This window comes from Podarcis erhardii (genome assembly GCF_964252035.2).
Source record: "Podarcis erhardii genome assembly, chromosome: 1".
Lineage (NCBI taxonomy): Eukaryota > Metazoa > Chordata > Lepidosauria > Squamata > Lacertidae > Podarcis > Podarcis erhardii.
Genome location: NC_138497.1, coordinates 38,964,679 through 38,990,820, shown reverse-complemented (window position 1 = coordinate 38,990,820; position 26,142 = coordinate 38,964,679). Strand labels below are relative to the sequence as shown.

Here is a 26,142-nt window from a genome sequence, read left to right as displayed (position 1 = left end):
CATCTGTGCATGTGTGAGAGGCAAAACCCGGAAGTAACCCTGTCCGGTACTTCTTGGTCGCTGAGGGACGCAACCTGAACAAATGTAACATGAAGCAAACATAATAAGAGATATGACTGTAATACATTAATATTTCATACAACATAGCATCCATTTAAAACATACTCAAATAATAAAGCAATATTCAGAAACCATAATTAACAAATAAACAAAACCTCAACCTCCCCCTTGACCAAAAAGCATTCACATCAAACCAACAATTTCCCCCTCCTCAACCCACGCCAGCCAGAAATCTGGTGTCAAGGCCAGCTATTACAAATCCGTGGTGGGTGGGTCCTCTACCCCAGAACCAGGCTTTATCTAGACCTGAATGCTGTCAAAATGATGCAGAGCTTTCCAAACTCTGTGTTGTGACACGTTAGTGTGCCAGCTGCAGCACATAGGTGTGTTGCGCAAATGCTGTTCATGCTCTTCCCAGGACTGGAAAGGGGTTTTAGGGTTGCCATATTCTGAAGAGCAAAAAAGAGGACACATTTGCCGACTTCTACTTTTAATTATGGATCGCTATGGCAACTCTCATTTTACGTACCCCTGAAAAAGAGGATGTGTCCTGGAAAAAGAGCACATATGGCAACATCACGCTCCAGTTGGGGAGAGGGATGCAGATGGGGTGAAAAAAAGAAGGAGCATAAAATATAAATTGTGCAGAAAATAAATGAACATAAAATAATGTACATAAAATACCTGCATATTCAGTATAACATTTTATAACCTAGGAAGAGGACTTTACAGAAGTGTTGCGGAAAAGAGATGAATTGCCATTAATCTGCAAAATGTACCTTTAAAGTTCATAATTTGCTTAATCGTTGAATTCATTTATGGCAAGGAGTTATTAGACAGTTTGATAATATCTTACGGTCCACTGAGAGGAGGACAAATGGGGGTTTACTTAGTTCTGTTTTTCTGAAAATTAGACTGCAATCTGGAAATATAGAGGCCAAATTTAATCTTAAGTAAAGTTTAAAGTTAAGTAATGCAATGAGAGCATAAGAGAGGAAAATCTCAGCAATAATGGAGACAGAATGCCAAAATTAAATGGAGATACACACAGAGAAATAAGAGAGCCACGCTTACAACAAACAGATATATTAAACACAAATGCAAACAAATACTAAAAACTAATATTGAATAGTTGAGAAATATAGGAAGCTGAGTCAGACTATTGGGCCTATCTAGCGTAATACAGCCTATTCTGACTGGCAGCAACTCTGGGTTTCAGGCAGGGGCATTCCCAGCCCAACCTGGAGATGCCAGGGATTGAACCTGGGATATTGTGCATGCCAAGCAGGTACGTGACCAAGGGCAACATTCTCAGACATTCAAATCCCAAGCTACTGTCATGGACTGGTTGGACACAGAGGAATGGTGGGAGGAACGAACTAGGGAACCACCAAGGGAAGAAGGCTCAGAGCCTAGGGAGTGGTGGTGGGAAGATGATGAGTGGGAAGAAGACTGGGAAGAAGACTGGGAACAGGAGGTGTTGGAAGCTGAAGAGATGACAGGGTTTAGTGAGCAGGGAGAGTCTGTGGTAGAGAGAAGTCCAGAAGCAGAAGCAGGGGAGGAAGGAGATTAAGAGGCAGAGATGAGTCAGGCTGGTGAAGAGTCATGGGTGTCTTCCCCTCCTGCTGCGACAAGATCCCCTCCTTTCCCAGAACCAGGAAAGGCATGAAACAGGCAGAGCAAAGGCAGTCTGCATGCAGGTACAGTCTCCAATTGCTTGGAATAAGCCCCAGAAAGGAGGAGACATAGACAGTTGTTGGGAGGTGGGGACCTTTCATCTCAGCAACTGATTTCTCGATCTATAGGGCATTCCGCTGGATGCTCAGCTAAGTCTGTGAAGATTGTGTTTTGGCTAATAAAGTTAACTTCAACTTTGAACTGTATGATTTACTGACCAATTCGCTCTGTGACACCCATCTACTGAGGGAGTCCAAGAGGAAGATTGGTTCCAGGAATGTGGCTTCTGAACCCTACTCTAACTTCTGTCTTGCTTAGGGTATTCAATACAGTGGTATCTCAGGATACAGATGCTTCAGATTATAGACACTTCAGGTTACAGACTCCGCTAACCCAGAAATAGTACTTCGGGTTAAGAACTTTGCTTCAGGATGAGAACAGAAATCACGCGGCGGAGGCGCTGCAGCAGCGGGAGGCCCCATTAGCTTATTTATACTGTTGAATTTATCTTAATGCTGCCAGTGTTTTCAGCTGTACACAATTATTTTCCATATATTCAATATACGTTTTCTTTAAATGTGTATTCTTCTTGTTCTCTTATTCTATATGTTAAGTCTGCAAGTTGTGCATATTCTGTCAGCTTAAGTTGCCATTCTTCTTTGGTTGGGACCACGTCAATGCCTCCAGCGAAGGAGAGGCAGCGGGAGGCCCCATTAGGTAAAGTGGTACCTCAGGTTAAGATCAGTTTCAGGTTAAGAACGGACCTCCAGAACGAGTTAAGTTCTTAACTCAAGGTACCACTGTACTTTATGTAGAATTCCTAGGGACAGATTATGGGTACCTAAAACTGGTTATCTCTTTAGACCAAGTCCTTGTTTGAAGTAGAAGCAGCATGAGAGATCAGAAGCCCAACTCACCTGCCATAACCCGTTAACAGGAAGTCCCACGTGCTCTAGTAATCCACCCAAATGTTGCTGTATTCCTTTAACAAGAGGACCCCCTCATCACAATAAAGCTTATGAGTGTGAAATCCCAGGATTCTGATAATGCCATCATTTGCTGTGAATACAAGGTCCCATATTGCTTTGTCCATTTTCTTTCTCCTAGCAAGTTTGACCTACTCTAGGACCTTAGTGCTCTGCCACATCTCCAATGATACCAGCAGCTAAACATGGAGGCACTGCTTCTGGCACAGTTTCAGATCCTTTCATACCACCAAATGATGTGAAAGCTTTTTTTTTTTTTTTTAAGAAGAAGGTCATTCTCTCACACAGCTGTGTAATGATAATATCTGGAACGCTGAGCTTTGCTGCTTGCAAAGTGATCGGCAGGATAAGCTGGTCTCCTAACATGTCAATTTTGGAAAGCCATTTCACATGGATCTGATCCACAAAGCAAAGTTGAGAAACTGAAGACTTGTTATTCCCCACCCATGAGCAAAAATGCATTATAGCTGCTATGGCATGGTATGTTCTTGGAATGCCTTGAAATGCCATCTTTCCTGGGCCATGATTCCTCCATCTGGTGGCAGTGGAGGCTACTCCATACTGAAACCACTTGTCCTAGTTCCATCTCTGCTGGCCCATTTGTAAGATGCTTTGGCTTCATCTTGTTGCTGAAGAGCCCTTTTGTTCTTATGTTTCCAAATGCTGTAATAAACCCAAATCCAATAAGCCGTGTTGTAGGGCCTAGGAGGGACGCGGGTGGCGCTGTGGTCTAAACCACTGAGCCTAGGGCTTGCTGATTGGAAGGTCGGTGGTTCGAATCCCCGCGATGGGGGTGAGCTCTCGTTGCTCGGTCCCAGCGCCTGCCAACGTAGCAGTTCGGAAGCACATCAAAGTGCAAGTAGATAAATAGGCACCGCTCCGGCAGGAAGGTAAATGGCATTTCCATGCACTGCTCTGGTTTCGCCAGAAGCGGCTTAGTCATGTTGGCCATATGCCCTGGAAGCTGTCTGCGGACAGTCATCAGCTCCCTCAGCCAGTAAAGCGAGATGAGTGCCACAACTCATCTCACAAGCGAGATGAGTCGTTCACAATTGGACTTAACTGTCAGGGGTCTGTTACCTTTACCTTTAGGGCCTAGGAAGTGCAGGCTTCCCTGTAAGTATCAATTGTCCTTTTGGTGTGATGGAATTCACTTGGGGTGGTGCTAGCCAGTGCAGTGGTTAAGAGCGGTAGACTCGTAATCTGGTGAACCAGGTTGGCGTCTCCGCTCCTCCACATGCAGCTGCTGGGTGACCTTGGGCCAGTCACACTTCTCTGAAGTCTCTCAGCCCCACTCACCTCACAGAGTGTTTGTTGTGGGGGAGGAAGGGAAAGGAGAATGTTAGCTGCTTTGAGACTCCTTAGGGTAGTGATAAAGCGGGATATCAAATCCAAATTCTTCTTCCTCTTCTTCTTCTTCTGGATCAGAAGAAAGGTCTAACAAGTCCAGCATCCTCTTCTCATAGTGTCCAACCAGATGTCTACAGGAAGCCCACAAGCAGAACACAAGATATGTTCATAATCTCCCCTCTACGAAGTGGCCGTCCTTGGCAACAACACATTTACCTTTATATCTAATTTAATTTATGTTAAGAGAGATCTATATATAACTTTGTTTTAATAAAAATAGGATAAAATATTCATTAGCAATTGCAAAAAAACAGACATTAAAAACAGTGATGAAATTGTCAAAATATACATAAAATCAACATTTGCCCTTCTTATATGCTAACAGCCCAGTTTGCATCTGTATTGGAATTGTTTTTAGATGTTTTAATTGTTCTATCTTGTCTGTGTTTGCTGCCCTGAGCTCGTTCAGGAGGAAGGCAGAATAATAATAATAATAATAATAATAATAATAATAATAACAACAACAATAATTTTATATTTATATCCCGCCCTCCCCAGCCGAAGCCGGGCTCAGAGTTTTAAATGCAAGAAACAAACAGACAGACAGACAAACAAACAAACAAACAAACAAACATCTATTTGAAGTGATGCACTTTGCAACTCTAGACTCTTTAATTTTACACAGTGACCTCAGCTAGGAAATCATTTTTAGTATATCATATGAGAACTAGTTTCAGAGGAAATACCCTGAGGGTACCTGACTTGGAGATCTTTATGATCACTGAGTGGAACTGAAAATCTCCTTGGTCTCCCTCACTAAGAATCATGCACGACTCTGTGCCAACTCTAAGAGGAGATTAATCACTTCTCATTTAGTAGCTTCTTAGATTGGAGCAATGTTGAAGCAAACATTAAATGATAGGCACATTTTGGGGTGTTTACCCAGGTAAATTTTCTCATAGTACACAACAGGCTCTCTTCCCAGCTGTAAAAGGAAAGATTAGCTCACAAATGTTCTGGCTGAGACCATAGGCTTATTTTTGCACACTTCAATTCCCCTATAGATCAAATTGGAATAATGGTCTTTTATAAAATGTAAAAGCTACTGGAAAAGCAAGTTAAAGTAACAAGGAAAAAAGAGAGAGCTTTTCACAGCAGGGGATGCATTTGCCGGTACCATATTTTATAACATTCTTGACTAAAGGGATTGAATTAGATTGAGTTATTTTTTCTGCCACAGTCACTGCTTCTCAGTTTGACTGAGAGCTCAGCTGACAGTCAGAATATCTTTGTTCAGAAATGATTCATGTAATCATCCAACAAATGAATTGCTAGTGGAATGGGTCAACTATTTTGCCTAAGTTTTTGATCAAGGGAGTACAGGTAAGGAAAAGGTAAAGGACCCCTGGATGATTAAGTCCAGTCAAAGGCGACTATGTGATGCAGCGCTCATCTCGCTTTCAGGCCGAGGGAGCTGGCATTTGTCCACAGACAGCTTTCTGTGTTTTGTTTTTTTTTTAAATGATATTTATTGAAGTTTCCATTAAAACACAAAAATACACAAACATACACGAACAAAATACAAGTATAATTTCAATCCTTTTTTCTCTTAAACCTTATTTCCTCGACCTCCTCACACCTCCCCCTTCTGTATTATGATTTCATTACTCTCCGCTCAACAAGTTCTTATCTTATTTCTCACCCTTAATTTAATAATTTTGTTAAGTCATGGTATTATTTTCCTTTTCTTCTTTCCTTCATTCCTCAATTTATTTTTAAGACCTTATATCTATTTAATTTAAAAAAACCCAATTTTAATTTAATCTTAAACCTTTTTCCTAAAGTCGGCCCAAATTTCCCTTCCACGATTTTTCCACATTCCATAAAAGTTACAAAAAAGAAATAAACACAGAAACAAGATCTAAGCAGATTATATCACCCTCGGATTCCCAAATCCCACCCTCCCTTTCCTGGTTTTGATCCCCAAACCAGTGTCCATAAATGCGTCCATTTCTCAGCCTGGATCCCAAACACCTGAGGCTTTTAAACCTCTCTCAGTTTCTCTCTGCCGGTCTTTTTGACAGTCCTTTGTTTTCAACACCAACTCTCGAAGAAGCTCTGTCCCAATAATGTCCATTTTTCTTCCGAGCAGGCCTCTGTATTTAAGAATGGAGCTCAAATTTTGTTTCTTAAATCTTTTAAATCTATATGCCCCAAAAGCTCCAATTACCATCTCAGTCAAATTTATGCTACCAGGCCTCTGGTCCAGCTTTGTCTTCTGCAACATTGTGGCTTCATCTTTAATTTCCAGCAAGTCCTCATATGTCGCTTGGGATTTTTCAAACTTCATTTCCCCAGCTGCAGCAGTTTCTGTTTCAACTTCAAGGGCTATTGGTTCAGAAACGAAAACTTGTGTCAAATCTCTTCCTGTTCCCACAAGATTGTTTACTGTGTCATTCAGTGATGTTGCCCTTGTTGTTAAGATGTTGCTCTGGTCCTGGAACTTTCCCAGGAGATAAAAAGTCCTATTCAGCTCAGCGAGTATTTTTCCACTTGCAGCCATTTCTTGCAGTATTCCAAAACTCCCCTCTAGGGGGATTCTGTTTACTTAGTGTCTTTATAATTTCAATCCAATAGACCAAAATGTAACTTATTTTCCTTTGCTCCTAACAATTTATATCCAAATTTTAAAAAAATCAAGCCAGCAGAATCACCGAAGGCAACGTTTCCTTTTATTTCCCAGCTTTGACAGCTAGTTTGACAGCTGTCAAAGTCTGTATCTTTCCAGCAGGCTCTTTCACAGATCGCACCCGGGTCCCGGGGGGTTGCACTTTAATTTAAACCAATTCTTATCCTCCAGCAAAATCAAATATACTGTCCAATCACGAAGATAATAATTTTTCTTCCAAAAAGACAAAGATGTTTCTCCCAACTTTAGTTGGCTGGTCCTTGCTTTAGACTATCTACAAGGCGGGGGGTGGGGGTGGACTTCCTTTTTACACTTCCCCCGATCGTGCCGAATTTTAAAAACGAATTTCCCTTTTAAGTCCAATTTCCGTATTACTCACGGGTTGTTGCTTTTAGTCCGAATATTGAAGGAAAAAGTCAGCGCTCTCCATCCATGGCATGCGGCTTCGCTCAGCAGGGGAAGCAGAGGACTCTCAGCACCGCGCCGCTCCCCGCCCCCGTTCCGCAGCCTTTAAAAAGGCTACTTTGCGGGTCGGGGGGGCGTTAATGGTGCCCGCCGAGTCACCACGTCCACAGGCATCCACACCTGTGGTTTTTAAGGGTCTCCGCGTCGCCGGCGCGGCAAAACCCTATCCCTACTGAGCCGATTCCCTCCGGAGATCGGAGGGAATCCGCCATTAGATGTTGGCGCTAACCCGGAAGTTCCACAGACAGCTTTCTGGGTTATGTGGCCAGCATGACTAAACTGCTTCTGGAGTAATGGAATGCCGTGACGGAAGTCAGAGTGCATGAAACGCCATTTACCTTCCTGCTGCAAAGGTACCTATTTATCTACTTGCACTGGCATGCTTTCAAACTGCTAGGTTGGCAGGAGCTGGGACACAGCAACAGGAGCTCACCCTATCAGTCAGATTCGAACCACCTACCTCCCAATTGGCAAGCTCAAGAGGCTCAGTGGTTTAGACCACAGTGCCACCCATGTCTAGGGAGTATGAATAGGATGAAGTACCGAGAAAATTGTGGATAAAATAGAAAATAGAATCAACATAAGGATTCATATATCTTGATTTCAGTAAGGTTTTGGTAAGCTATTGACCAGTCTTGTCTTAAAATAGAATTGCTTTTATGTGTCTGTTTGGTCAGAGTATTCTCATTTTTATATTGGTTTTGCTGTTGGTGTAGGTCACATTGAGTACTTTCATTGTAGAAACGTGATTCAAATAAGCAGACAATGCAGGTCTTAAAAATCAACTACGAAAATGTACTTTTACCCGCAATTGAGGAAGGAGAGGAATTGTGGCTTTCTTACTTCCAGTTATTTGACTATACTGTGACTTATGACCCTGGAAATTACAGGCCATGATCCTTGCCCACTGGTTAAGAATCAAGTGGAATGCAACTGAAGACATGGTCTTTGAAAAGGATGGTACTCTTATGCAAGGAATAGGGGGAAATATTCAATACTTTGAACATGCTGTCAAAACTATAGACATGCTGTCAACACTTTGGCAATGTACGTTCACACATTGTGTTGGGGGACTGTAAGATTGACAGCTTCAGTAACACTTGGCAGTGTGAATGATCTACCAGCATAGTTGAAAGCCGACATAGAAGATTGTGAATGCCATGTCAGGGGGGCAGTTTATGCAATTAACAGAATAAAGAGTTTCGAAACTTTCCTTGGACTGTGTGTTCCACTTCAGGCAGGCGCAGTCAATTGAAACCACAACATGGTTCTTGCCCTCGTAAAAACTGGTAATAAGTAGGGTATGTGTTATTTGTAGGGTATGTGTTATTTGTAGGGTATGTGTTATTTGTGGATGCTTCAGTGCTTTGAAGGGGTGGTGGTGACTGGCTGCTGCAAGAGGGGGAAGTGAGGCACCTGTGGTGGGAGGTTGTAAAATTCCACGAACCTTCTGGAGGATGTTCATGGAACCAGGGTTGGAAAAGTCCATCCTCTTCATCACAGACTGGCTAGGAAGGAGGGTGATGTTCTCACTCAACCAACCAGAAGCAGGCAACACCTATGAATCCAGATTTCATGAGGTCCCGATTCCAGGCTGATAGCATACATCCTGCAACGTTGGTTTCTACTTTTCATTTTGCTCAGCCGCTGTCTAGTATACTCCGTATGTTGATCTTTTCTTCCCCCCTGCTAACTTCAGTGTTCAATTTACTTTTTCTCTCATGTTCCACTCAGTTCAATATGTGCTCCAGAATGACCCCTAAACCCCTCTTTCATCCTGTTCTCCCACATAATTAGCACTTCTGCTGCTATTGACAACCAGTCATTAATCTGTCATTAAAACACCCTCAAGAAGACAACGAATCCTTAAAACCACACAGTTTGACACAGCCACAGCCACAGAGCCAGAGTTGCTGTACTCGGTTGTCTTGCTTTCAGCCCCATGTAGCTTTTGTACTGTATGCTGTGGTGCCTACATCACCTGTTAGCAGCTTCGTGGGAAATGGTGCCCAATGCAGACAAATGTCTGATGACAGGCAAATGGCAGGATGTTTCTCATCAGTACTAGGGCTGGGTGACATCTGGTTTTCAACATCGTGATATATCACCAGCTAAACATCGCAATATACTGATATATCACGATGTCTGAAAGTAGGATGGAGTTATGTAGAGGCACTGGGTGGTTTCATGATTTTTCCTGCATCGTGATTTTTGCTGGCACCTGCTCTTGTGATTCGGGGTCCCTGCAGGAGGCAAGGAAGAGCTGCACCAGCAGAGCTAACAGGGGCTGCAGGAATTGACAGTAGCATTGGCTGGTTTACTGGTTTTTCCCTGCTCCAACTAAAGCCCTCTCTGGTGAAGCCTCATCCTCAGCCATGTGGTTAGAGGCTAATTAAACCTAAATCAGTGAACAAACCTTCAACAGAAGGGATCTGGCAATGTTCAGCTGACTAAGGTTCAAAGGGAAGTGAGAGTAAACACTCCTGGAACGAAACAGCAGCTGACTTCAGGGAGTTTTCCTTTCACTGTGGTCAGATGGGAGGCTTCTGCAAAAGCAACAGAATGGCAGGCTAGTACCTGCCCAGAGACACACAGCAGGGCTTTCCCAGTTATGTTACTCTCATCTTTAATGAATCAGTACGCATTAAGGCGGGGGGACAATATTTGGGCATCCTATATGATTTTAAAAATACTGGTTGCATTTGTTCCAATGACATGCTCTGGAGCATTATGGATATGCAATTCTGTATTTTCTCTCAATGCTCCTCAGACTAGCATTTGCCCTGCAACTTTGCACATGAGCCTCATTTTGCTTTGCTGTGAAATACAACAGGGCTTTAGGTTAATCCTACTTTTTTTTTAGCAACAAAGTCATCATAATTCTTGCTCAATTATCAATATAATATGGAAAGTAGTACTGTACTGTATTGTGATCTGAGATGTTTGTATGGTGAGGTGGAATCACACTGATTTTACAGGAGCAAATGTGTGTGTGTGTGTGTGTGTGTGTGTGTGGTTGGAAGGTGGAGATGGGGTGAAGGGCAACATAAAATGGGCTAGACAAATGCTGCAGGATCTGTAAAAAAACCCAAAAAGAAAGCTGGCTTCTTTTAGAATCAGCTATTCATAAAAATGTCAGATTATATCAAAAATAAATCACATCATCTCTCATCATCAGTGCACAAGAAGAGGAACAGAAACTGGCCCAAACCTGTGCTGCAGTCTCCCCATAACTTTATTCTTAATTTCCTGTCTATCTGTAGATACTAAACTCTTATCACCATGTGGTCTGCTTTGATATTGAGGGGGAAAACACAATCTGAAAAAGAAGGAAATTTGTAAAGAGAAATTCTAAAAAGGGAAGAACCCAAAAGAATCTGTGATGTGTTGTGTGATAACAGCTGGTGTCTCAAAGTCTGCCACAGGGCTTTGATTTAGAGAGGTTTCATAAGGATCCCCCCCCCCCGGCTTCATTTAGTGACGCATTGAATTTATATGATATTAGATGTGAAGATGGCCAGGGGAAATCTTGTGGAAAAATGGAACAGTCCATTAAATGCTCACTTTCTACTATTTTGCCTATTTTTGGTGCTGCTTCACTGTTCCCCAGGTCAGCTGCTTTGCACTTAACAGAAGAAGCTCCTTCACTATGTGGTGCCAGCCAGTCAGAGATCATCTAGTGTATGTGTTGGTGTCGCATTATTTCCAGTTGGATTTCGCTCCATCAGAATGCGACTGTAGGCAAAGAAGGCCCCTCAGTTGCACTTAACAACCCCCTTTCCCAATGCCATGTTGCTTTTCTGTAGCAAAGACTGGGGGGAACCACAACTCCATTACAGTGAATAGAAGAACACAAAGTTTCATTTTATACAAAACAGATCTGAAGCTAAATTACTGACCGAAGTGGAGAGAGCTTGAAAATGCATAGATAGAAGGCAAACCGTGAGACTCATTCCCACGGTTGCTCCTTGTAAATGGATTCACATACAGTGGTACCTCTAGATACGAACGGGATCCGTTCCGGAGCCCCGTTTGTATCTAGAGGTAAATGTAACTAGCGATGGCATGTCTGCACGCGCGCACGTCACTTTTCGCCGCTTCTGCGCATGACGTCATTTTGAGCGTCTGCGCAAGCGGTGAAACCCGGAAGTAGCACGCTCCGTTACTTCCGGGTTGCCAAGGAGTGCAACTTGAACGCGCTCAACTCGAAGCATATTTAACCCGAGGTATGACTGTATACATCTGGAAATGCATCCCTTGCCCGATTCCATCCTGACTCGTCAGCTGTGTGTTCTTGGGTCAAGGTGAGGGATTATCAGCTTGCTTGCTGTAGCAAAAGTGACACATTCTCTCTTTCCCCAACACTCATTCTCATGCAAACACTTGATCACAGAGGTTCATGAAACTGCTGACAAAAATGCCATGCTTCCCTTTATCCATTCCCAATATTTAAGAACTTTTTTTTGGGGGGGGATAAGTAAATTAAAAACAATAATAAAATATTTGTTGTTGTTTAGTCGTTTAGTTGTGTCTGACTCTTTATGACACCATGGACCAGAGCACGCCAGGCACTTCTGTCTTCCACTGCCTCCCATAGTTTGGTCAAACTCATGCTGGTAGCTTCGAGAACACTGTCCAACCATCTCGTCCTCTGTCATCCCCTTCGCCTTCTGCCCTCAATCTTTCCCAGCATCAGGGTCTTTTCCAGGGAGTCTTCTCTTCTCATGAGGTGCCCAAAGTATTGGAGTCTCAGCTTCACGATCTGTCCTTCCAGTGAGCACTCAGGGCTGATTTCCTTCAGAATGGAGAGGTTTGATCTTCTTGCAGTCCATGGGACTCTTAAGAGTCTCCTCCAGCACCATAATTCAAAAGCATCAATTCTTCAGCAATCAGCCTTCTTTACAGTCCAGCTCTCACTTTAATAAAATATAGAAACTGCATAAAAACAGAGACAAAATAGATGGGCAATACACGTTGAAATGATATTAAGAATGGCATCGTGCAAGCCTGTCCGCTGAAGGCATTCCACAGCCTTGATCCCACTTATTCGCCCCCCCCCCACATTTTATTCATTTTCCAACAATAACAAAAATAAAGCAAACAACAGTAATAAAAAAAAAAACAAAGCAAAACAGATTGACTTCCCCTATCCCTTCCTTGGTTCCAGTGTATATCAATGTGCTACATGTCCATTATAAAGTTTTAACCATTTAAATTACTTATTGTCCATTCATAATAAAATTACAAGTAGTCTTAAAACCCTGCCAATGTATTGACCTGTGTACATTGCTTCTGTATATATGCAATAAATTCCTTCCATTCTTCCTTAAATTCGTTGTCGTCTCTTCCTCTTAATTTCATTGTCAATTTTGCTATTTCAGCATATTCTGTTAGTTTTACTTGCCAATCTTCTTTAGCTGGGACACATTCTTCTTTCCAATGTTATGCTAATAATGTTCATGCAGCCGTAGTTACATATATAAACAAATTCTTTTGTGATCTTGGTAAATCCATTCCTGTCTGGTTTTTTTAACAAAAGTTATTTTAAACAACTTCTTCATTTCATTGTAAATCATTTCCCAATATTTCTTAACAATTTTGCAATCCCACCCCATATGAAAAAATGTTCCTTCTGTTGTTTTACATTTCCAACACTTACTTTTTTTGGATTTATACATTTTTGCTAATTTTACAGGACACAATATTCAGATGGAAGAATGGGAAAATTTACCTCTGCAAGAAAGAGGTAAAATTCACAGCATGTGTAGCAATATATACAATAGCTATATTGTAATAACCTGCAGTTTTTTAAGAGTATATATTTAAAGATGAATAAATGAGCAAATTAAGTTAATTTGGATATGCAGAAGATATTAAAAACAAATTTAAGGAACTGCAGAAAGAGGGGGAAGGAAGTCAACTTCTGAAACGTTAAAATACATTAGTGCAATGTATAAACCTAAAAAGCTTTTTTTTAAAAAAAAAGAAAAAGAAAAAGACATACATTTAGAAGATATATTATTATGTTGGTTTGGAGTCTTCACTAGGAGCCCACCCCACCCCAATTACACACTTGGAGTGCCAACCTAACATTTTGCGTTTGTGGCACAAAAAAGCCCAAAACTTTGGTGTTGTTTTTTAGTGGATACAAAAACATTAAGTTTGAGGTGGTTGCTAGGGCTCCCTCTGCCTGTGATGTTCAAGGCATGGCACAAAACACCACAAAACTAGTACACAGCTTTGACCCTGATTTGGAAGGAATATAAAAATGTTTGGGGTTGTGGAGGGGCTCTTAACTAGGAAACCTGTCAGTATACGCTTCTGAGTGGCAGCACAAAACTTTAAGTTTAGGGCACAGAGCAAATTTTTTTGGTGTAGATTTTGAAGGCATATCAGATTAGGGGGCTCATAATTAACATACCTATGGCCCCAAGCCCTGAAGAGCTTTAAAGGTAGAAAATAAGTATTTTGTAGTGGGCCCAGAAAATTACAATCGTGACCTGCAGCATTCCCTAAATATCTATTTATATTCTTTTTCTAGTCTGTCACTGAATTGAGCAGTATGTTTGCAAAGCTAACCAAGGCAGCACAATTCAGTGGCTGCCTTTTCTATTCTGTTCCATGCATGTAAAGACCTATACGCTGTGATTAGAGAGAAAAATAATCTCTAGAGTCAATTAAACAAGCAATTTGCCAAATAAACTCATGTATTTTCTTGTTCTGATACTGCACCAGTGGCCCTGATGATTAAATATTAATCGAGAATTATATTTGTTGCTTGGCTATGCTTTTTAAATTTAGCACATAATGGATGAAACCTTCTGGTTTTTCCACGCTAAATAGCTGGAAGCATTAAAAAAAAAGATTTTATCAATATTTTTTCCACAGGCTGTGCTGCTCTAAGCTTCAGATATTTAATACCCTCTTTCACATGCAAAGTATTGTTTAAATCATTTTGATTTAAATTTTCCAGATACCAATTTCATTTCTCACTGCAGGAATATCTGTGTGAATTCACATATCAACCATTTACTTCTGAAATATTGACAATGCCAATGCTTTATCTGTTGACCCTTTAATGAATGGAAATCTATTCCTAGGCAATAAATATTCTTAGATTATTTTAAGGCTGAGCCCAAAATGTGCAGACAGTCATTAGCTGACAATTTTTTGAAAATGTTTTTCAAGCTCCTGCTAAACTGTTGGACAATTGTAGTATTCCCCTGGAGAAAATTTGGAAAAATGGCCTCCCCAGATTTATCCATTCATAAATTTTGAGTGCATCTGTGGATCCAGTCTGCTCACCCTGATGTTTCTCCTCTTTGCTGTTGCTGCTAGTTCACACTTGCCTTCTCCAAGTAAGCAGGAGAGAGCAAGGAGGTGAAACACACCTTGCCCTCATTCTTTGAGGGGAGGTAGGAAATGGAGGAAGAGGAGGAGGAGGGCACAAGGAGAAGGGGACGACAGAGGATGAGATGTTTGGACAGTGTTCTCGAAGCTACCAGCATGAGTTTGACCAAACTGCGGGAGGCAGTGGAAGACAGGAGTGCCTGGCGTGTTCTGGTCCATGGGGTCACGAAGAGTCGGACACGACTAAACAACTAAACAACAACAGGAAATGGGGCTGGAGGGAGAGGCAACAGTGGCAATGAGGTAGGGTTATCATATTTCAAAAAGTGAAAAGTGTTGAGCCCTTCTTCTTCTTCTTCTTCTTCTTCTTCTTCTTCTTCTTCTTCTTCTTCTTCTGTTTTCTAGCTTTTGGGGGGTCCAATGTTGTTGAGCTATTTTTAAGGGAGTCTGCCAGAATGTTGACTTCCAACACTGGTTGCCAAATGTCGGGATTTTCCCTGTCATTTCACCAGTTTCTGCTCAGACACTGCTTCCGACTACAGCCTTCCGGGAAATTCTGGACGTATGGCAACCCTAAATGAGGAGGAGGTGAGCCTACTCAGGGAGGGAAACCCAGTGAAAGTACGTTTTTGGTTGTTCTGCCAAAATCAGGAACCAGCACTGATTTTGCCCCCCACCCCCCTTTTTAATGTTTACTAAAGTAGCAATTCACAATCATGAGCCTAAGCAGCAATGAGGGATGTGGCACATTAGCTAATTGTCACATGAGCTTTCGTAGGCCAACACACAGTTTATCAGACAAATGAAGTGTTATGTTTAATTGGTATTCATCTATCTATTATACACAGCTCACACAGAGATGGGGCACGAGGAGGGTGGCGGAGATATGTCATTATGAAGTGATGCCAGAAAGCCTTACAATGCAATAAGTACAACCCATTAATTTTCAGATTCAAATGCAAACCCACCCCAGTGGAAAAAGTTAAAGATCAAACCAGGATGAGTGTGATCCACTCTCAACTGGTGGCAACACAATTGGCAACACAAAATGGATAGTCAACATGTGCAGATGGACAATTATTTTCTGTTATCACTTCCAGGTTGCCTATATTTTACAAATTCTGTATCACTCAAACTAGAAAATGTGGACAACTGACCTGGTGGTCAAAGAATCCATCTTAATGTATATAGGGTAGGGTCATAGCAACCTTGACTGCCTTTGTGGTTTCTTTTATTGAAGTGGGAGATTGGAACCATATTACAACTTTCTTAATGTGTCCTTATGTGAACTGAGTGGAACCAGCTCCTCACAGATCTTGGCTGCATTTAGAGTATATAGATTTTAATACATAATTACATTACATAATTACATTCTGCTTTGTGGTATAGCAGCACATCCAATAGATAAACCAAAAATAACTGCAGATAATTTGTTCATTTATTAGATTTTTTTTAAAAAATGGACAGCCTGATTTTTCACATATATCTATATTTTCACTTTTGACTCCTATCATAATTACAATGAATGGCTTAACAGCAACTCTTGCTGGTGCTTTGGGGACTTATAATGGTGAAATAATGACTTAAATGAGAGAAATTCAAAAATGAGTAATTACAAATCACCCCTTTCCAAATAGCTTTATAGTGGGAATTTCACATTTATTAGGAAATGTAAATAAGGAATTAACCATATTTGATGCCATGACAAAGCAATATAAGAGGACAAAAGAGTATATCCCAAAATATTGATAGTCTTGGATATAGAAAATGGAGCATTCATTTTGGATGAATGAACAAGCACCACCTTTTTTATCAGTAGCAGCTCTTTCAATGGGCAACTTTTGTGGGTGGATTTTTACTTCTTGAAATATGGCAACCCTAATTTTTGATTGGATTATGTTTGCAACCCACCCTGAGACCTTTTGGGGAATGGCGGGCTCTAAGTGCAAATAACCAACCAACCAACCAACCAACCAATAAAAAGGTTTAAACAGACAGGGTTGAATCCAGGAGAAGTTTCAACCATTGAAAGAGGAGGGAATTTGGGACAGCTCTCTGTCCCCCCTGCAGTCCTGCAAATATGCTGCTGAGGGCAAGGCCCCCCTCAGATCAGTATGGAAGGTGCTGTGGTGGTGGTGGTGGGGCTACAGAGAGATGGGGCAATTGGCAAAATTTGCCTCCTTCTCTCTCTCTCCCCCCCCCCTCTCTCTTTTGCAGATGGGATTCAACTTGTTACTTTGAAGTTGTCCCAGTGAAAAGCTGTTGGCTAGGGGTAAGAGATTCTGATATATCTATTCTGCTTTCCTTCTCCATGAAATATTTATACAAGCACTGTGAGCATTAAATAGCTCTTTGTGGAGTATTTTAATTTTAAAGTCAAATGCAACAAAGCTTTCTCTGTTGTTTTAATGAGCTAGATAAATCTATAAAGGGAATGCAATCTTTAAATTCTACAAGGAGCATCTAGGCTACAGCCACTTCATCATTCCCCAGCAGATGTGACACCTGTTTTGCACTGGCCTGGTACCAGTCTATTATATCACCCACCTGTCAGCAACTTACTACAGAAAAACTGAGAAGAAAATTCTGCCCACAGATCCCAATGCCTGAGACCACCAGCCTTTATTTAAGCATGCAGCTCAGTAAAATGAGACTAATGTATAGCAACCCTTTTTCCTAATTAGCATTTTTAGTGCGCTAAAATGCTAAAATGTTTTGCCCATTGGAGCATGGCAAAACTGCTGGAGCGAGACAAAATACAAATGAGTGCAGAATACAAGTGCAATTATTAAGTTAAAAGCACACACGCCCAGACCCACACACCAGCAATGGAATGAATATCCATCACTTTAAAGATCAGTGGCTTCTGAAGTTGGGACAATAAAAATTATAAGGTAGAAATGCAGACATAATGTCACGTGAAGAACCATAAGTCTGCAACTTATGTGCATTTCACTTGTGCGCATTCAGCCTCACACACTCGGAAAATAAATAAATATGAAATAAATAAAAAGTGGATGGAAAGAGGGTGGGCGTCTGGCGAAAAAAGGCTTTGGCAATCCCACCCACCATTGAACACAATGTGTTTTGACTACACCATTTTGGCTTTAGATGTGATCCCTGGAATGTAACTCCTGGGTAAGTTGCTGGCTTACTGCATTACTTTTCCTATTAATTATTATACATTTTTTAAAAATATGATGATGATTATAATTATTTCCAACTTTAGAGAGTGTTAGTCTAAATTTAATTGTTGCGTGTCAAAAAGAGAACTAGAATATGTCTAACCAAATTAATAGTGCATTCGTTTATGGTGAAGTCAAGTCTCCATTGAGTTCAATAGAGATTATTCCTAGGTAAATAGCTATAGGTCTACAGCCTTAATAGTGTAAGGTAGGCAGAATAATGCTTGTAGATACTGACACAGTGACCCTGCTGTGGTATGAATTTCTCCTTGTGCACTTAATGGAAGATATCTATGAAAATTATTTTCCAATTCCCAGGAAAGACATTTAGACAGGATGAGCAAATGAAAAAGAAAACATTCTTCTGTTCCATTGATTTTATATGGAACCATTAAAACTTGCCTGAGAAAATGATAGGAAGCCGTTTTTCATTGCCAGGATTTTAAGCAGGTTTGATAGTATTGATTTTTGGTGCCTCTACCTGGTCTGTATCACAAGGTTATCACAAAGCCCACTTTGCCTCAGAAAAGTCATTATTTGCCTGGTGTTGCATGTACTCATCTTTGAAGTTATTCCTGAAGATACAATGCCTTTCTTTTTTCGTTATTAGAGTTATTAGTGGGATAGGCAGCCCAGGAATCTAGTGTCCATTATTTAGGTTTTTCCCCTCTCAAACTTTAGACACCAAACTAACCAGCAGCAATCTCTAGAATGTGAAAAAAACATGGACCGGAATCATTAATCTATTACAGCATTTTATTCCCCTCTTCTGCCAAAAAGGGCTCCCAAAGAGAGTGGCTTACAAATTTCAGCATTGAGGTGGTCTCTGTCTTCAGACTTGTAAGGAGGCATACAAGGCGCCATCCAACAGCCTTCGGGACTCCACTCCGGATTTGTGTGGGATTGACTCCTTATCCTCTTTTTCTCCTGAAGATATACCACAAGGCTGCGGTTAAGGATCAGAGGTTAACCTCTCCTAGTTGGGCTACCTTCCCAGGTAGATGAGCCCTGTTTGCTTCTCACTTCCCTCTACAGCAGATGTAGAAACCGCTTTATTGACCATTGGACCCACTATTGGCCTTGTCTTTTCTAATCGCCAGAGCCTGTCTCCACATGAAGAAGTCCCCAAGGGTTTGAGACCCATCGGCTACCCTCACCTGGTTTAGTCGGCCAGTCAAAGCTGTTCACGGGATGTGGCCACTGCCATATGCTGGCAGCTTCTAGGAACCACAGGTGAGAGCTGAGTGCCAGTTGGGGACCAAAGGTAGACCAACTACCCCAGAAGGAGCACAATGTGTCCCCCACCAGAAGTACTACCCCTCCCTTAAATAACTGTGTGCTAGAATACTGTCTCAAGGTTTTTCACATGGTGTCATCTATGAAAACCATGGGGAAATTATAGAACAAAGTTCCCACCATTTTCTGAGCCAACAGGATTGCAAACAGATCCCCCCCCCCCCGGAAGTAATGGAGCTTACTTCTAAGTAGATCCAGTGGTAGGAAAGCAGTAGAGATAAAAAACTTATTGTGTTACAGACAACTGTAGACTGGGAGATGCACAAGTTTCCCACCCAACTCCACCCGTTCAATCACCTGTTCTACATTCCAAGAACATCTTACTCTAAAGTACACACTCTTCCCCCCACCTCTAGTAGGGTGACTTTTACAGACTCATAAACAGCCAGTCTTCTGACTTTTGATCACCAGTCAAATGGGCAGTAGTTTGTACAGTGAAGATTTTAATAAACATGGCTGAACAACATCCATGGAGAAAGGGAAGCACCCAAAAGTTCTGAATGGTTGGCTGAAGGTACATGCATAGGAAGGAATTATGTGACTTCAACCCTGTGGCCACTGAAACTGTTCCTTGAATGCTTCAAAGGCATGTGCCACGGAGACTACTCTGGCAGTGGTCCGACGTTGTTCACCTTTCAAAAGCCGCATTTCTCTGCGCATGACTCGCAGTTCTCTCATGATGCCGTCCTCTGCCAAGAAGACAGGGCGTTGCACAGTCAGTTATATTCCTTCAGCAAATAAGCCTGTGATTCCATCAAATAGCCAAGCCCAGTAGAAGCAGAAATAGTGCACCATACTCTTTAAACTCATCCCCCCCCCCACAGTAAGGTATGAAGGTTGGCTGCCCCACCAGCTAACACAGGTCTCTTGGTATTACATATGTAACCCCTTTTTGTGTTTCAAATGACCATGTGTGAGAATGGACTATATTAATCGTCTAACAGGCCAACAGATTGAGGTTGAATCCTGACCAGACAGAAGTACTGTTTTTAGGGGACAGGAGGTGGGCAGGTATGGAGGACTCCCTGTTCCTGAATGGGGTAACTGTGCCCCTGAAGGACCAGGTGCGCAGCCTGAGAGTCATTCTGGACTCACAGCTGTCCATGGAGGCAAAGGTAAATTCTGTGTCCAGGGCAGCTGTTTACCAGCCCCATCTGATACGCAGGGTGAGACCCTATCTGCCCGCCGAATGTCTCACCAGAGTGGTGCATGCTCTGGTTATCTCCCGCTTGGACTACTGCAATGCGCTCTACGTGGAGCTACCTTTGAAGGTGACCCGGAAACTACAACTAATCCAGAATGCGGCAGCTAGACTGGTGACTGGGAGCAGCTGCCGAAACCACATAACACCGGTCTTGAAAGACCTACATTGGCTCCCAGTATGTTTCCGAGCACAATTCAAAGTGTTGGTGCTGACCTTTAAAGCCCTAAACGGCCTCGGTCCAGTATATATGAAGGAGCGTCTCCACCCCCATCATTCTGCCCGGACGCTGAGGTCTAACACCGAGGGCCTTCTGGCAGTTCCCTCACTGAGAGAAGCGAAGTTACAGCGAACCAGGCAAAGGGCCTTCTTGGTAGTGGCGCCCGTCCTGTGTAACACCCTCCCACCAGATGTCAAAGAAAACAACAACTACCAAACTTTCAGAAGACATCTGAAGGCAGCCTGTTTAGGGAAACCCTGTTTAAGGAAGCTTTTAGTATCTGAAGGACTATTGTATTTTAATATTTTGATGGAAGCAGCCCAGAAACTCAGCCAGATGGGCGGAGTATAAATAATAAATTGTTGTTATTATTATTTAAGACCCTGATGCACTTTGTGAAATCCAGAGGAACCTCTTAAGGAGCACCAATGGAAACTGGTAGAATGTTCTAGAACTTTTCCAGGGCTATGTGAGATGTTTCTCCAATTGAAACCAGACCAAAAGCCCCTCTGCATTTGGAGGAGGTAAGCAAATGGAATGCTGTTGTACCTAATCAAAGCACCTCGTACTCACGCTGATCAGTGATTTGTCCAAGGAGACCAACAATGTGCTGACATGTTGCCAGCGTCGAATCCTGAATGGGTGGGGGAAGATGTATAGCTGGCTCTCCTCTCGCAGAGCATTGCGCTCGCTCCCCAGTAAGATTCTCGCCTACAGGAACCTGGGGTAGCAATGGGGAATCCACGGCTGGGTGTTCGGCAGCAGGTCTCCGGCTGCCAGAAGGATGAGTAGACTGCCCTTCCTGTGTTGTTACTATGTGCACATTCTGGATAGTTTGGGGCTGCTCAACTGAGTTTCTAGCGCCGTCACCCTCTTCCATTTGCCGACTGTAGATTCCTTATCTGTGGATCATCCTGTATATTCCTTCAAGTAAGCAAAAGTGTTAAAAGTAGTGGAAGCCACACGGAAGCAGGATGAACATGGTAGTAAGGAATTTACCCAATTTAATTCTGGTGTTGAAGAATCTACCTGATGTGCTGTTAGCTGGGCATTGTTGCATGGTACAGTATTTATGGTTTGGTTTGTTTGTTTTTTTTACTTGCTTATATTAAGACACATCAAGGCATTTTGCTGAACATGATGAATTTTCATATGCTTATGCAGAGAACTCAGACTGGTTTCCACAAGACTTTTATATCCTTTTTAAAAAACATGTATTTAAAAACATGTTTTTAAGGAGGTATGTGCTTTAAGGAGGTATGGCAACCATAATACATGGGCAATATCTGTCTTTTTTTTTGCATTTTGTAGTTCAACAAGCCTTGCAGCAAGCAGTTTAATAATAATAATAATAATAATAATAATAATAATAATAATAATACAGTTGTACCTCGGAAGTCGAACAGCCTAGTTCTCCAACATTTTGGCTCCCGAATAATCGAAACCCAAAAGTGACTGTTCTGGTTTTTTAAGGTTCTTTTGGAAACTGAGCGTCTGACAGAGCTTCCGCGGCTTCCGATTGGCTGCAGGAGTTTCCTGCAGCCAATCAGAAGCCGCGCTTTGATTTTCGAACGTTTTGGAAGTCTAACGGACTTCCGGAATGGATTCCATTCCACTTCCAAGGTACAACTGTAATAAATTTGTACCCTGCCCATCTGGTTGGGTTGCCCCAGCCACTCTGGGTGGCTTCCAAATATATAAAAACATAATAAAACATTAAACCTTAGAAAGTTAACAGTTTCTGTGCCGTTGAGCAACCTAGCACACACACACACATAGGCTGTCACCCAGCACCAGCTATTCCCTCAGGCTGAAGTACAGGTGGGAAGGAGGGATCCTCCATTGGTTCTGTAAAGAGATCCCTTCCATGTGGCTCCTTCTTCAACATTCCATCTGGCTGCAGCAGAGGGAAGAGATGGGGCTATAGAGCTCAACTGAGACAACCTCTCTATTTATTTGGCTCCTCCTCTCCCTGACCTGTTTTCATGAGTAACATAGGAAGCTGCGTTATATCGAGACAGACCCTTGGTCCATGCAGCTCAGAACTGTCTACACTGACTGGCAGCAGCTCTCCAGAGTTTCGGGCAGGGGGCAATTCCAACCCTACCTCCAGTATATGTGAAGGAGCGTCTTCATCCCCATCGTTTTACCTTCTGGCGGTTCCCTCACTGCGAGAAGCCAAGTTACAGGGAACCAGGCAGAGGGCCTTCACGGTAGTGGCGCCCTCCCTGTGGAACGCCCTCCCACCAGATGTCAAAGAGAACAACAACTACCAGACTTTTTGAAGACATCTGAAGGCAGCCCTGTTTAGGGCTTTTAATGTTTGATGTATATATTTTTTGGAAGCCGCCCAGAGTGGCTGGGGAAGCCCAGCCAGATGGGCGGGGTATAAATAAATTATTATTATTATTATTATTATTATTATTATTATTATTATTATTATACCTGGACGTGCTGGTTATCAAAACTTCTGCATGCAAAGCAGATGCTCTAGTACTGAGCCATAGCCCTTTGCTACTGGTCAGTGTATAAAACTGTACATTGGTAATTATGAGAGCTTTTCTTTCTTTTTGTGTTGTGTCTTCTACATTATAGTTCAGAGGCTGTCTGAGGTCAGGGATGGTCTTTCTTTAATTAGTCTAGTGCTCTGGGAGCCTTTCCAGCCGAAGATCATGGTCGGAATGCTTTTAAAAAATAAAAAAAAAATGCATTGTTGCCAGTACTTTCTGAAAACCTCTAATACAATTCCCTGCCTGAAGTGCTTAACACCAGAACCTAGAATAGAGTGGACTGATTGTTGATAGATGTAGTCTTTAGAGAGAGAGAGGCAGACAATTAGAGAAAAACCACCTTAAAGCCCTTTCCTAATAAAGTGTATCCCCTCAAGCTCTGGCTGAACACCATTATTTTACTCGTCTTAAAAAGAAGACAGTCTGGGAAGACAGCTCTGCCTCTGAATTGACATCTTGTTTTTCACTCAGGATAATTCATTTCAGGAGAAAAACAAACCTGTAAGACTTTTAAGGTTTTGTGTTGTTGTTTCTTAAAAAATCTAGGCCTTAAGTTTCCTTTGTGGCAGAAACTTTACAAGGCTGCTGTGATGATTACAAGTTAGGAACCTAAGAAGCTACCATATAACAGATCAGACTATTGGCCCACCTGACTCAGTTTGGTCTGCACATTGACTGACAGCAAGGCTCCAGGGCAGAAGTAGTCAATGCAATGGTGACTTTTGGATGCTATTGGACTCCAACTCCCATGAGCTCCAGCAAGCATGGGGTGATGGGAGCTGTAGTCTGGCAACATCAGGAGAGCATCATATGGGCTACCCTTGCTGCAGGGTTTCAGAGTGGAGTCTTTCCCAGCCTTGCCTGGAGATGTGAGATAATAAACCCGAGACTTTCTGAATCCTAAACAGAAGTGCTACCAATGAGGCAAGGGCCTTTCTGAATTACAATGTAATGTATGTGAATATTCGAAACACAGGTATCATAATAAAAAGCTCACACACTGTCCCATTACCACTTTGTGAATGTACAATATCTCCGCTCCACCAAGGGCAGCTTCTTCCCATGTCAACAACTTGGGAGCGAGTGTGGTGTAGTGGTTAGAGTGTTGGACTAGGACCTGGCAGACCCAGGTTCAAATCCCCCCTCAGCCATGAAGCTTACTGGGTGATTGTGGGCCAGTCACTGACTCTCAGCCTACCTCATGGGGTTGTTGTGGGAAATAAATAAATAATAATAATAATTATTATTTCATCAGGACTGTGGCCTGGGGTTAAGGTCTCTCCTTGCACACTACAGACCCTATGCTGATCATCTGCATAGACCGCCCCCACCTCCCTGCCTGCTATTACAAGCTTTAAATAGACTGATCATGCACCATCAAATGACACATAACATTACCTCTGATGTGGGATTCACATTTTGTGGTGACTGCAGAACCCCCACTTCCTCTTAGCTTTGGCCATGGGGTGACAACATTATCTAGTGCATGAGTTGTGTCAATATACTGGGTTGCTCAGTCAGAACTGGGGTGCTTTGTGACATCAGCAGTATCTCTACCAATCACATCTTCCTGTTTCTTCCACCTGCTTTGCATATCTGTAGTGTTTGGGCTGGAAGTATTCTATGTGCTTGATCAAATGGAAAACAATATTTTGCTTTCTTTGAAAAAGAAACTTGACGTAGCCCGTTAGTTATTTATTATAAGGACTGAATAACCCAATATTCAGGCCAAAGACTCCCAGAGCAGCTGAACCAATTTAAAACAACAATAGCAATAAAACTGAGAATTATTAAAAGCCAAAGGACAGCAGACTCAGCATAAAAACAGAGCAGAGAGGCTAAAAGATCTACAAGGTAGGTTCTAAATGATATAGATGTGATAGGCCATTTAAAATAAGACTTTAAGTTTTATGCTTTGTGCAGAAAGTCAATAAGGAATGGAGAGCACATAAAAAGGCTTTTTGAATCAGGTTAATAAATGAAAATAGCTCCCTAACTAATCCCTCTCATTCTTTCCCAAATGATATATCCCATTGCTCACATTAAACGGATTCTCACATTTAAAACAAACCAAGAAAGCTGAAAAGCATGAGAGGACTGTTCTTTGAGTCCTCTGGTGTCTGTCACATGTATGTAGTGTCCATCAATCTCAAAAGTAAGCTTGGCAAGTAGGGAGATTGCAGTACTACACATTCTGTACTCAGATCTAAGTCCCATTATTAGTGGGTCTATGAGGGGTTATAGCAGGGGGTGCATTACCCCGATGGAAAACTGACCCTAAAGTGGGAGAGACCAGGCATGCACACAATTGCACACCCTTAACATAAACACACACATACACACACTTAACACATACAGACACAAAGGGCCCTTCCGACAACCTTTTTATGGTGCACTGGTGATCATAGAATCATAAAATCATAGAATTAGAAAGTTGGAAGGGACCCCAAGGGTCATGTAGTCCACCCCTCTGCAAAGTTGGAATCTCAGCTAAAGCATCCATGACAGATGGCCATCCAATCTCTGCTTAAAAACCTCTAAGGAAGCAGAGTTCGCCACCTCCTGAGGGATTCCATTCCACTAACAGCTCTTACCATCAGAAAGTTCTTCCTGATGGTTAGTTGGAATCTTCTTTCTTGTAGCTTGAATGCATTTGTTCAGGACTTACCTTCCAGAGTAGGAGAAAACAAGCTTGTTCTCTCTTCCATGTATGTGACAGTCTTTGAGATCTTTAAATATGGCTATCATATCTCCTCTCAGTCCTCTCTCTTTTCCAGGCTAAACATACCCAGATCCTTCAACTGTTCCTTATAAGGCTTGGTTTCCAGACCCTTGATCATCTTGGTTGCCCTCCTCTGCACACATTCCAGCAAAGGATAGGGGAGGATTGGCCAACCTCACTAAATATTGTATTTTGCAGTTTGTTACTTGGTATGCCTGAAGGAATGGGTGACACTCAGAAATAAGAGACTTTTGAAATTAAAAGGATATGACTTAAGGTTTGGATGGCATGGATATTTATCATACCACAAAATGTAAAGTAAATGAGGACTTTATTTATTTTACATGCCATATAAGAATCTAGAATAGATATAAACCTAGGTTATGTACAAAGACAAGATTCAAGTTGGGGAAAAATTGACTTGGGGTATG

The 26,142-nt window shown here is 42.0% G+C and overlaps 1 long non-coding RNA gene across 1 annotated transcript; it reads right to left on the bottom strand.

The window, feature by feature from the left end:
• Window positions 1–19,484: 19,484 nt before the first annotated feature.
• LOC309344795 lies at window positions 19,485–24,536 on the bottom strand. The gene is made up of 3 exons (XR_014157879.1): window positions 24,388–24,536; window positions 21,053–21,403; window positions 19,485–19,747 (listed from the first exon to the last, which is right to left on the bottom strand). It is a non-coding gene; the product is annotated as an uncharacterized lncRNA (long non-coding RNA).
• Window positions 24,537–26,142: the final 1,606 nt, after the last annotated feature.